At 35.7% G+C, this 12,025-nt stretch overlaps 1 protein-coding gene across 3 annotated transcripts in view; it reads right to left on the reverse strand.

Moving 5' to 3' along the window:
• The window catches only part of LOC124366264, a 235,476-nt gene that overhangs the window by 208,410 nt on the left and 15,041 nt on the right, over positions 1 to 12,025 (reverse strand). The window lies entirely within an intron of this gene.

Here is a 12,025-nt window from a genome sequence, read left to right on the forward strand (position 1 = left end):
TGAGTGCCTGGGTGGTGCCTTTAAAGGGCTACATCGTGCTTTATGCACGAATATTGGCTGTGATAGCAACTTAATAAGGGTCCACATAGTGCTGCGATGTTATATATTTGCTATCGTTACTGTTATCTATCTGTTATCTATATTTTATTATTTATGTTATTGTTACAATGTATTATATAGTTTATGTCCATTGTTATTGTCCTAGTTACTTATATTGTTATGTACTGTTATTAATTTATTATTGTATATATTATTGTTGCACGCTGCTTCTAAGTTACTAGTCCTCTTCTGAGCTAATTATTGATATTTTGTAAAATGGTGTATTGCCGTAAATGAAATAAATAAATAAATTGGTAATGACTTAGATACTTTCGAGCGCAGTAATAAAATTGTTATTTCTCTGCTCGCTAGATGTAACTGAACTGAACGCAATTACTTTATCTTCAGAGCGTCAACTTCAAAGATTGAGAACGACACTGAGTCAAGCCATGAGTCTTTCAGGCGGGAGGACAGTTTGGCAACACAGCATATCTCTGATTGGCTGAAACGAAGTGGCGGGCCGCATAGGCCACGCCCTCAACTGACTTCTTTGCTGCACTCTAGTATAATTGCCGATCTTGTGTAGTAAACGGCTCCTTAACATTGGTATCTAAGTATCGTGACCAAGCACTATTAATTTTAAGTTATTTTAGTTTAATACGTTGTTAGGTTACCTTTACTTAGCGTGTAAAGGATCCTGGCCATTACTGTCCTCGATATTATTACACATTCACTCTATACCACCAAGAAAAGAGTTAAACTAGTTGTAAAATAACTGGATGAACGAACAAAATATGTATTGATTACACAACTTACAGTATGTACAATGAAAACGTTGTACGTAAAGTATTCGATGATAGAAGTTACAGACCATTTTTTCTTAAATTATGCGTGAAAGGGTGAGAAAATATTTTTTTTTTCGCGGAATCTACCAAGAGGACAACGTTAGTAATATTTATATGATATATATATATATATATATATATATATATATATATATATATATATATATAAAATACTTCACAAAATAAAAATTACTAATTATACCTCAACCACTTTCAAAATGGCCATATTATACTGTAAATTATCTTTATAGATCAACAAAACCAGTGACATCAAGTATTTATATCAAACTAGCAATTTGTACTAGGCTTTGTACGCGATATCCTATTGAATGACAAGTATATCTTAGGAACATACTTTGTAATAGCATAATAAAGACTCCTGAAAACGAATGTCACTGGATCCAATCCTATGATCAATATCATAATAACTCTAATTTAGGTTTAATGACCAATGTTTTGAGGCTTTAAAGTCGGAGAGTAAACAATTTGTATTAGCAGCAATGAAATACACAACTTTTGTCTGCAACATTCCGTAATTTAGCTAATATACATTCAGTAAAGAATGGCTCCAACAATATTACAGTAGTAATTGAAATATTTAAGGCCAGAGTGGAATAATACTAATTCCGTAGTAATATGGTGGAATCACATATGATGTAGTATGATGCAGCCCTATAATAATTTTGAATAGGAAGCACATGTTTATGACGTATCATTTCAGTGTTCATTGCTAAAAGGTTCAGAGGGTAAAATAAATTTCCACTGTTCGCTATTTCAGGTTTTGAGTGTGTAGAAGCATTTCTGGTTAGGACAGTCATCCTACATACACGCCATAGTGCCTTGTTTCGCGAACAAAAAATGTTTATTATGATCTGAGAAGTCTACTTTAGTCAAAAAGCGTCTACTTTCAGTCATTGAAATCTACTTCACCGTAGTAGCGTTTGCATTGTTGTTCCAATTAGGAAACTTTATATTAATTTATATGTTGGTCTGAAAAGTCTACTCTAGTAAAAAAGCTACTGCTTCCAGTAATTGTAATTTACTCATTGTGATTCAATTCAATAAAATATATAAATAGTTCTGATAAGTCATCTCCGGTTAAAAAGCGTATACTTACATTTAAAATAATCTCTTTCCGGTCTAAGGTATTTCCGATCTATAGAAGTGTTTTCCGGTCAAGGAAGTTGGTCTGAAAAGTATACTTCGTTCACAAAGCAACTACTTTTAGCCATTATAATCTACTTCATGTTTAAAATATTTTGAGTGCCATTAAACTGTTGAGGCATTTTAAGTTTTCCCAGGAGTTTCAAGATCATGTTGACACCTGTGGGTGGTTTATCTTCAAAAAGTTCAAAACCATTTTATATCTTCTCTGCGTCCTTGATGCGAGTGCTTCATAAATAGTGAGTAAGGCATGTTTTGCCGAATAAATATCATGAGTGTATGTATGTGTTGAAATTATTCAGTCCAATGCTAATTCTATCTTTTAGCAAAAGATCTTTTCTAAATTTATACTTTCTAGAAATTCTTTTCTAAATTTCTAAAAATCTAGCTATCTTTTCTAAATTTTACTGTACATATTCAAAATCGATACGTATATACATATTATACTATTCAATATTTAAAATTATTCAAAAGTTACACCTTATCAAGTTCAAACCCCCATGTATTACCCATCATCAATCATGGCCTATTACACTTGCATGTGCAAGTCTACAGCTATCAATATTACATAGTGAGATAATGTCAGATGTCATTGATTGCGTGCAATATTTAACTGTAATTGCACGACTGCTTGCAGTTCCAGTCCAGTCCTACTTCACTTGAACCTTTCTGTACGCGTTTTGTACTGGATGAAACAGTTAATAAAGCACGCGTTACTGGCTGAGCGTTAGCGAAGCGTATTTATATAGGGTCTGGGAAATTTGTATTTTTGTCAGTACCTGGCGATATCTCGAGAACAAACTTACCTATAAGACTTGTAATTTTGCAGGAAGATCCATTTCTACATAAGCAACATAGAGTTCGATGATGATGCCTGTCACCCATTGATATTTGGCTGAGTCTAATAGGATATTTTTATATTGGCCTTATGGGTAACCATGACGGCAACGAAAGAGTCGGCGAATGAATTATGCATGTATAAATCGGGTAGGCTTTAAAAAAATAGTCTTCTTAAAATATTTCGGCTTCGTTGTGGATAACCATCTTCAATCACACAGACAATAATGGGGAGTTGGCTGTATAGACGAGTTGAAGAGAGAAGCTTAACCAACCACGGACCAGTTATGATCAATGTGGCTTTTTTCGCCGATTGCCAGTATACAATTTAAAGGTATCATATTTTTAATTTGTTTGAATAAGTTTCTCTTGTTATCCATGGATAACTCTCCAAAGCCTCCCACCCCAACACAGAGAAGGAAAGGGATATTGGGGGGGGGGGGAGAGAATTGGTTGGAGGGGAGGTATGCCTTTGGTGAATCTTTGGTTGACGGAATATCATTCTCCACAGCACCATGACACTGGTTGCGAAAGCCTAATAATTAAAACTAAATACAACATTGTGACATTTTAACATCTTACAGTAAAACATAAAGCTTTCCATGCCACTTCTGCGAACTAGTTATATGACGTGGCGAACTCCTATCATGTTTAATTTTTTAATTAGTAATTACTACAAGGATTTTTTAAATTTGAATCATGACGCGAATAAGGGTTGTATTACAAACTTACCAGTGGACAATTTAAAGGTATCATGTTTGTATAATTTTTTATGAAAATCCCTCCCCACCACAAGGAAGGAAAGGGGCGGGTGGGGGGAGGGGGAGAATTGGTTGGAGGCAAGGTAGGCCACATTGTGCGTTCTTAACGACATAAAAATATATGACAGTAGTAAATTGTAAAATAATAGGTGCCAAATATAAAGAAACTTAAGCAAACAATAGATTTTATCTGAGAATCGTGTAAAGAGCGTAATAAAGTCCATTTGCTTTTTTACCCGAGACGGGAGGACGTTGTGAGGTATATTACAGTAAATTTACTCCACGTGAGGTCGGTTTGAGGTTAACTCGACCTCTGTTTACTCTACAAACACCAGTTGTGAGTTTGTGTAATGTCGGCCGACCCTTGCCCTGCAGGTGGTTGGACCTTTGGATCCGTCAGTTACACTATCTGCACAATTTGTGACCGGAACACTGTCAGTACTATTACCTTGACAGGGTTCACTATCTCCCATATTATATTTGAGAAGATCGTCGCACAGATCGTGAGGACAGTCAGATTGCAGATCTCGAAACGTAGTGTTACTGATTTCTTGTTTCACTGAACGATGGCAAATGTCCGGAAAAATCCTGTTTCCTTCACAATCTAAACGATTTAATAAAAACTTTAGAACACGTATTTCAACAAATTGATCAATTTTGTAGATTGTCCTGATGCGGTTTTAACGACATAAAAATTTGTGACAGTAGTACATTGCGAAATAATAACTGTGAGATATGAAGGAGCTTATTTAGTATTGCAGTTAACAAGTAACAGTTAATTACATAAAACCCACTGGCAAACACATAAATAACCAAAGACAACGATAACCGCTCGCCGTTAATACGTAGAGTATGCTTACCTTGTCATGTTAACGAACGTATGATCGTCAAACAATTCGTTTCTTGTACGAAGGCCCCTCTGTCCCTATCTACTTCTTGTCCCTATGAGACATAAGTAGGTTTAGATTAGGTCATCATAAATATGTTACCAGTAGTACCAAAGTTAAAGTTGACCTTTACGAGCATTCACGTGATCTGAGCTTTAATTTGGGTACTATCTCGAGGGATGTTTTATCTTCCTTAGCCGATCGTGACATCCAAGGCCGCATTGATGACCAGGAGCATTTCCGACCGGTACTTGCCCGACCTCAGATCACGTCCCAGATCGTCCAACGTGATCTGACGTCAGAAACATGATCTTTTCGCATTGGGCGCCACCCCGCACTTATGGTGAAAAAAGAAAACATCCCTCGAGATAGTACCCAAACTCAAGCTCAAATCACTTGAGAGCTCGTAAAGTTTATCTTTGTCTTTGACATTAATAGTAACACCTTGTGAAAGCATAATAATCTAAATCTACTTATATCGCGTAATGACAAGTAGATAGGTATGAGCGGCCTCCGCATGATACCAAGGTACTAACAATTCGTTGCTAAGAAACTAAATTAAAATTAACTAAATTATCTAAATTCTTTACAGGTTTTAAAACTATTTGATTTTCTCATTAGGAGTGTTTATGTAGTAAAACATAAAAGCTGTTTCATAATATGTGTATGAAAGCCTCGTCGTTTATCGATTGTCTAATTCATCACCGAAATTACAAACGCCTATTCCGACAGCAAGATGATACCGTTATGTTAGGATAGCAGGATTTCGGACATTTACCACGTTATAGGTTACAAAAGGTATAACACACCGTTTCGACTATTGGGATCTACCTCACCGTCAGGTGGGGGAGGTATTAATACACACAAAAATAAGAGCAGAAAGAAGTAAAGAAGAAATGGGTTGAAATTGCCTAAAAACTGCTTGGAGTCCAGTCTATGCGTTGCAAGTCCCGAGCACAAATCACAAGTACCTCCTCCACCTGAAGAAGAGGATAGATTTCAATCCTCGAAACGTTGTGTTATACCTTTTGCAATCTATAACGATTGCAAATGTCCGAAATCCTGTTATCCTTTCAAACCTTCCATCGTCAATAACAAACTTTAAACAAAGAACCGTTATTTTACTGTAATCATAGGCCTACTCCACCACGTTTAACAACTGTATGTATTCTTCAAAGAGTTAAAACTTTTAAAAAATCCAAACAAAAATGCACCTCAAAAATACCTATTTGTCGTATGTGCACTACAAACTGCAGCTAAACTTCAATTGCACAGTAAAATAATAATGATTTTACATTATAAATTGATTGCAATTAATTAAAATCATATCGTCACGAAAATAAAACAAAACAGATTTTCTTCAAATTGTCTCATTGGGTGATAACTCTTGATAGAAAGGGTCTTGTGGCTTGCAAGATTTTGAATGGGGTTGTCTTGCTACAAGGAAGAACTCTTACTTATAGTGGAGTCGAATAGCCAAAGAGCGGCAGTTTTCACTGTAACATGTCTACTGTAGGCGAGTCACGAGAAGACCCCTGGCCTTCTGGCCACCAAACAAATTGAAGGCGCTAGTCTTGAGACTCTTTTGAGACTAACTATAATCGTGGCCGCCTCTCTACAGACTAACTACAATACAACAAATACGAATGGAATTAAACTTTAAGGTTTCATTATGCTACCTTCAGCGACATGCAAAGAGGTCTTTAGGGAACTTAGATTATTGACTTGACTTTACCCTGCCTCTGTATTCTCGAGCTCGTCCTGTTTTGTCGACACGTGTGAGTTGGTAAAGGAAGGGATGTCCATCAGTACAGAACGAGGGTCAGGGACAAGTCTCGAATCGAAACACACAGAACGCTTGTTGTCTCAAGTTGGTGTTAGACGAAGCAATAGTCTCTCTTATGGTATCAAACAACTCGATGACCAAACAATTGAAAGCTCGTCGGAAACACTTCCTGATGTCAAAGGCGTTTTACACTGTTGATGAGTTCATGATGAGCCGCCGGGATAATAATTCTTTAAATTTTCGAAAACATTGTTAACATGAATTCCAGTTCTGATATAAAACTGAACTGTACTATTTTTGACAATACATAATTTAAATTATGTATTTCCTTCATTTACTCTGTTAACACATACAATACAATTGTTAATTGTCTTTTCGTAATAAAGATTATTGTTATTATTATCTATTAGTAGAGAGATAACAAACTATTTGCAAAGTCAATATCAATATGAGTGTTAGTGTTTACTGGTCCTTTTACAGCATCCAACCTGTGCTAACTTTGTATTTGTGCAAACGTTTCTCATTTATGATAATGCACTGCTCCGTTACTTTTAAGTTAAAACACATATTTTTTCATTTAAATTACAGGTACAGAGCGGACGCGTAACACGTTACCAAATTGTCTCCCTAGGGCAAACCTGATACGGACAGACTGTAGATATACTCACCGTCTCACAGGATATATTCTTAAACACTACGATTCTCATAAAGATCCTGGGCAAGATCATCGGATACCTCACTTCACTTAGCAAAAAGCTTGAATTTACATTCAAAACGATTTTTAAAATATTCCAAATTTATTGCTAATACGAGGGGGTGCTCGTATATGGGGTTTACTTTTCCCGACTTCCTCAACCTAGTGATCTTTGTTATTTGAAATATGACACGTATTTCTTTTATTCATTGATTAATTATTGATATTGTTTATACAGGTTTTTTTAATTCTGGTACCATCATGATTTTAAGAATCAATCCCACGATTCTTTGTTATATTTCCCTTTTACTCCTGTCCATTCAACTTTAAATGGAACTTGGAACATTTTGTTTCTGCAACAAGAAACCAACGATACAGTGCTACTAAAGACGTTCAGTCTTGTTTTGTTCTCTTACGACAAGATGCTTAGAAATTGCACCAGGTACTAACAGTACGTTTGCGCTGCTTCCGAGGTGCATTATATTCTGGGTAAGAATGAGAATAGGGGTCGCTTCCTGTCGAAATCCATTAGGACGAATTTAGAGCATTAATCTCAGCCATGTCCCAACGGAAGAAGGGAAAGCCAGCTCTGAACCAGCCTCTCCAGTCAAAGCAGGGAGGGGGTGGCACACCTTTAAGTTTAGGCTGGCAAGAAACTTTGACTCTTAGGGGACCACACCAACTCCAAAAGTCATATCCCGCAGTAGACTAGACCTATCAAACTACCCTTGCACCTCAGAATCTCTACATTTGCTGTTAGTGATGTGCTGCTGCTGGACATCCATAAGGTTGCCCAAATTAAGTGACACATCAGTTTTGCTGTTCTTAGTGTGGGTTCAACTGGAAGGTATAAACTAGACAGAAGTAAACCCTAATGGGTATGGTTAGGTTACATAGTTGGATTGGTTGGTAAGATATTCGATCGTTTAACCATTAAACTTTTAACCTTTTATTAGTTTAGGTTAAACACATGAGATAACTCATTCAATGCTAAAAACTGAGGCTCGGCAAAAGTGCGCGCTCGGACTGCCATCTGTGCAGTGAGAGGTGAACTAGCGAATATTTGAACGGAGACAATCAAGTTAGGTGGCACAGCCCTAGCGTCTGAACTGAGAACTAACTGAAATAATCCCCCGGAGCAAACCTCGTCCGTCTGAATGATATATGTCCTGTGCAACTAATACAATCAAAGGTTGTGCTTGCACATTTGATTGATTATGCTGGAGGATTTGGCTGGGGAGTATGGTGCGTTCCAGCAATTGACTTTCTTAGACGTTGGTATTTGATGATTTTGAGGTTATGGAGTATTGTAATCGGGCATCCTCAATGTCGTCCAACAACCGCGTTAATCTTATTGCAGGACACAAAGCGTTTTTAAGAAATTCCTGCCATAATAATAAACATTTGATCAAAATTAATGCTGTAATTTATTTAAATTAATGCAGATATAAAATGTAAAATGGTTTTAAAACATCCTATTTGAAACGAAATACTTAGATAGCGCAGCTAAACAATCATAGATTTATTAAGTTGCCTAAACTAGTTATGTACGAGAATTCCTATATCATAATATAAATAACAAATTTAAAATTAAATGTACTTGTTGTAAAATAAAAACTTCACACGTCGGTTGATTTTATATACTGTAGGAGGATAAAATAACTCAAATCTAAATACTTTCAAATGTATTGAAAAGCTAATTAAAGCTTGTTTAAATTTCTATACAAACATGAGCGTACAATGTTTTCTATATCTTTCTGCGTACGAGTGTAAAATCTGTTTCACTGCACAATTATTCTAAACTGCTCCGGTTCTAGATTAATTTCATTGATCATCTGAAAGACTAAATTTACCACCAACTTATTAGTACGAATATTATCTAAGTTTTGCAGTTATTTATGGAGATTAAAGTCCTTATACACTTTGCATTCATCGGATAACAGATGTCAAACCAAACTGGCAAAGCCAATAAAGCATATCCGCTTATAAACTTTACTGGAGGAGTCGGAGCTCCATCGTGATTGGGGGAAGCTCAGTTAACCAATGATCGGAATGACCAATCAACGACAATATTGCTTCCTTTATCACAGATTGCCAGCGTTTTGATAATTTGATGCTATCTTGTTTATTCCAGTTTTTCCTTCCTTATCTAGGTTTCACTAATTATCGTTACGTAATGGACTTTTTAAATACATTCTACTATCCTTAAAGTAGACTGAGCCCTAAAGATATGAACATTCGTGATTCTAGATGGACTCTTTTCCAGAGAAATGTTCATAAGCCTACAGTTTTTCAAATATTTGATCCGGCTAGATTACCATAGTTACATTTTGTTTCTGTATACACTATTATTATACAGACGTGCTTTAAACAACATCTGTACGATTTAAGAGTTTTCTAAACAATAAACTCATTTCTCCGTTGAATTTCAAGTAATGAAATGGCTTCTTCAGCAGTGAAATGTACGTATTAGATTGAAAGTAAGTGACAGCTCCGGGACATCTTACGATAGGCAATTTTCGAAAAGAAACTCCAAGTAATTAAAGAAGTGTACTTTGAGCGAATTCTTTAACTCCCCTCCCTCCCCAACAACATCCATCATTGACCTCCCCCTCCCCACCCCCGCCCAACATTCTAACCATGACAGATGTCCCTCTCCAGCTTGACACTAATGCCTTATCCCTCACCCTGCATTAAACAGCTTTCCCTGACAAATAGAGGCCCGTAAAAATTACCCTCTCTATTATTCAGAAAACCTCACTTTAATGTATACTCATTACACTCGTATTTAATATAACATTGCTGCAATCAATTTCATTCTAATTTTGGTATTATTTTAAATTTTGTATTTGCTGTTGGTTAGTTTATATATTTTTGTCAATTCTTATTATGTCTAAAGCAATACTTGTTTTAAATGTATTCTTTAAATAAATAATTAAATTTCCTTACTCAAACTAACAACCGGATTTGACCCACGTTCAACCCGATTATGGCTCATGTGGGAATATTTCCACATATATTTTGTATTTGGATTTTATTGGAAATTCTGTTTTTGGTTTTTTGGCTCGCTAAGAACACACCACGTGTCACGTAATAGGCTTCGTGGAGGTTGTACCTATGCAACATTTCAAGTCTATAACTAGATGTGTCACTGTGCCGAAGGGTAAAATGTCATATTAGGCTATTATAATCAGTTTCTTGCCTATATAGAAATGAAGCTTCGTGCAAAATTTGAATTCTTGCAGACCAAATTTAAATACTTCCTGCCCCTGGAGTAATAGGCTTCGCTAACGCTCAGCCAACACGTTTGCGAATAAATTACAAACTACATCAATAATACGCTATAGTTAATTAGAAAGCTAAATCTAGAATAGGCTCAATTGAATGTGAGATAATAAAAACAATTATGTTTACAAATTTTAGTTTTTAAGGAAAATTAGTAACAATAAAACTTATAATTATTATACATGTCATTGTAAACATAAGGTCATTAGAGCATGTTGCTTTGTTCCTATTGGCCGTTCGTATAGGAATAAAACATTTACTTTCATACAATAAATGGTTTCATATAAAAACTATTACTACATACACCATAAAAATATTTTGGAAAAGCGTGAACACTTTATCTGTAGTTATTAAACATACAAATTATCTCAATAATATCTCATACTTATTAATCCAACTTGAGAAACCAACAATACTAGTTTCCTCTATGCCCTCCAAGTAAGATACAAAGAGTTGCCTATGTCGCATTATCTCAGAAGCTCAGTAAAGACAGCCTTGTCCAGATTGGTCTTAGTAAGGCAAAGAGAACCAAGGAGCCTCCGGCGTTTCAATTATTTTTCCTCTTTAAATCAACAGCCAGTCTCCACTTTCGGACTGCTTTTTTCTTCCTCTTTCTTGTCACAGAACGATCCATTAGCTGGATCATGTCTCTAGATAATTTCTTCCATGTTGTAAAACGGCCTGTAGGCCTATAGCTAACTAAAAGTGGAATCTCTGAAATAAGAATTACTCGCAATCTTGCTTAACTTCTGGTCCTCTTAATAATAAACACTGAAAATTTGTACCTACCTGATGTTTTATATTTGAATAATTCCATTTTTTTTTTTTTTTAATATCATAGGACCCTATCGTATCACACCACAAGTGCTTTCACTAAGAAACCTACGAACGTCGACTTTGTAGTTCCTCTAGACTGTTTTAAAATAGTTTACGTGTTACTGAAATCATGGGAGCTATCCAATCAAATACACGGAACGTTGAATTACGGGCGAAGCCGCGGGTATTTGCTAGTGATTCGTAAATTAAAAAGCAATCAATTATTAAAACATCAAAGAAACCGCCAACTAAATCCAACAATCCAAAAGAGAAGAAAAGACTAATATAAGATTATTGTGTTATAGTGCGGTGTGTGTGTTCATGCGAATTGTTTTGTAACCGTTTTGTGAAATTGGGCGTTAATAATAAGGCGGATAAGACTGTGCTACTGCTTAATTAGATGAAAATGTATTACCTGCAACAAAATGATTCTACTAACAATCTATGTAGATTGCCTCCTTGCTGCATGCGAATTTTGTTCGTAATGTTTTACGGATCTCGATCTAGTTTGAAACATAGCTGCCAGTTAATGTAAAATAATTGGTAAATTGAAAAAAATTGGGGTAGTTAAGTTGATTGGCTGAGCGTTAGCGAACATTTTTACATTGTTCTCGTTAGATGAAATCGCGATAGCAGTAATAAATTTGCAGAATAAATGAATTGTAAAAACGAGTACAATCATATGGCACTTTTGTCACAATATTGCGTACAACCTCAGAGATGCCTAATAAGCGACACCTGGCGTGACGTATACACGTATCTTGTTACGATAAACTGTAATGCGAAATGTCAGCCCTGCGTACAAACATTTCTGACGTTCAAGTATACTTAAAATTTCATAAAAATTGATTTAGTATTGCTTGTACAACATTTTACCCTACTGATGCTTGTATGTAAAATTAAACATATAT

The sequence above is a fragment of the Homalodisca vitripennis genome, chromosome 7 (genome assembly GCF_021130785.1).
Source record: "Homalodisca vitripennis isolate AUS2020 chromosome 7, UT_GWSS_2.1, whole genome shotgun sequence".
NCBI classification, from domain to species: Eukaryota; Metazoa; Arthropoda; class Insecta; order Hemiptera; family Cicadellidae; genus Homalodisca; species Homalodisca vitripennis.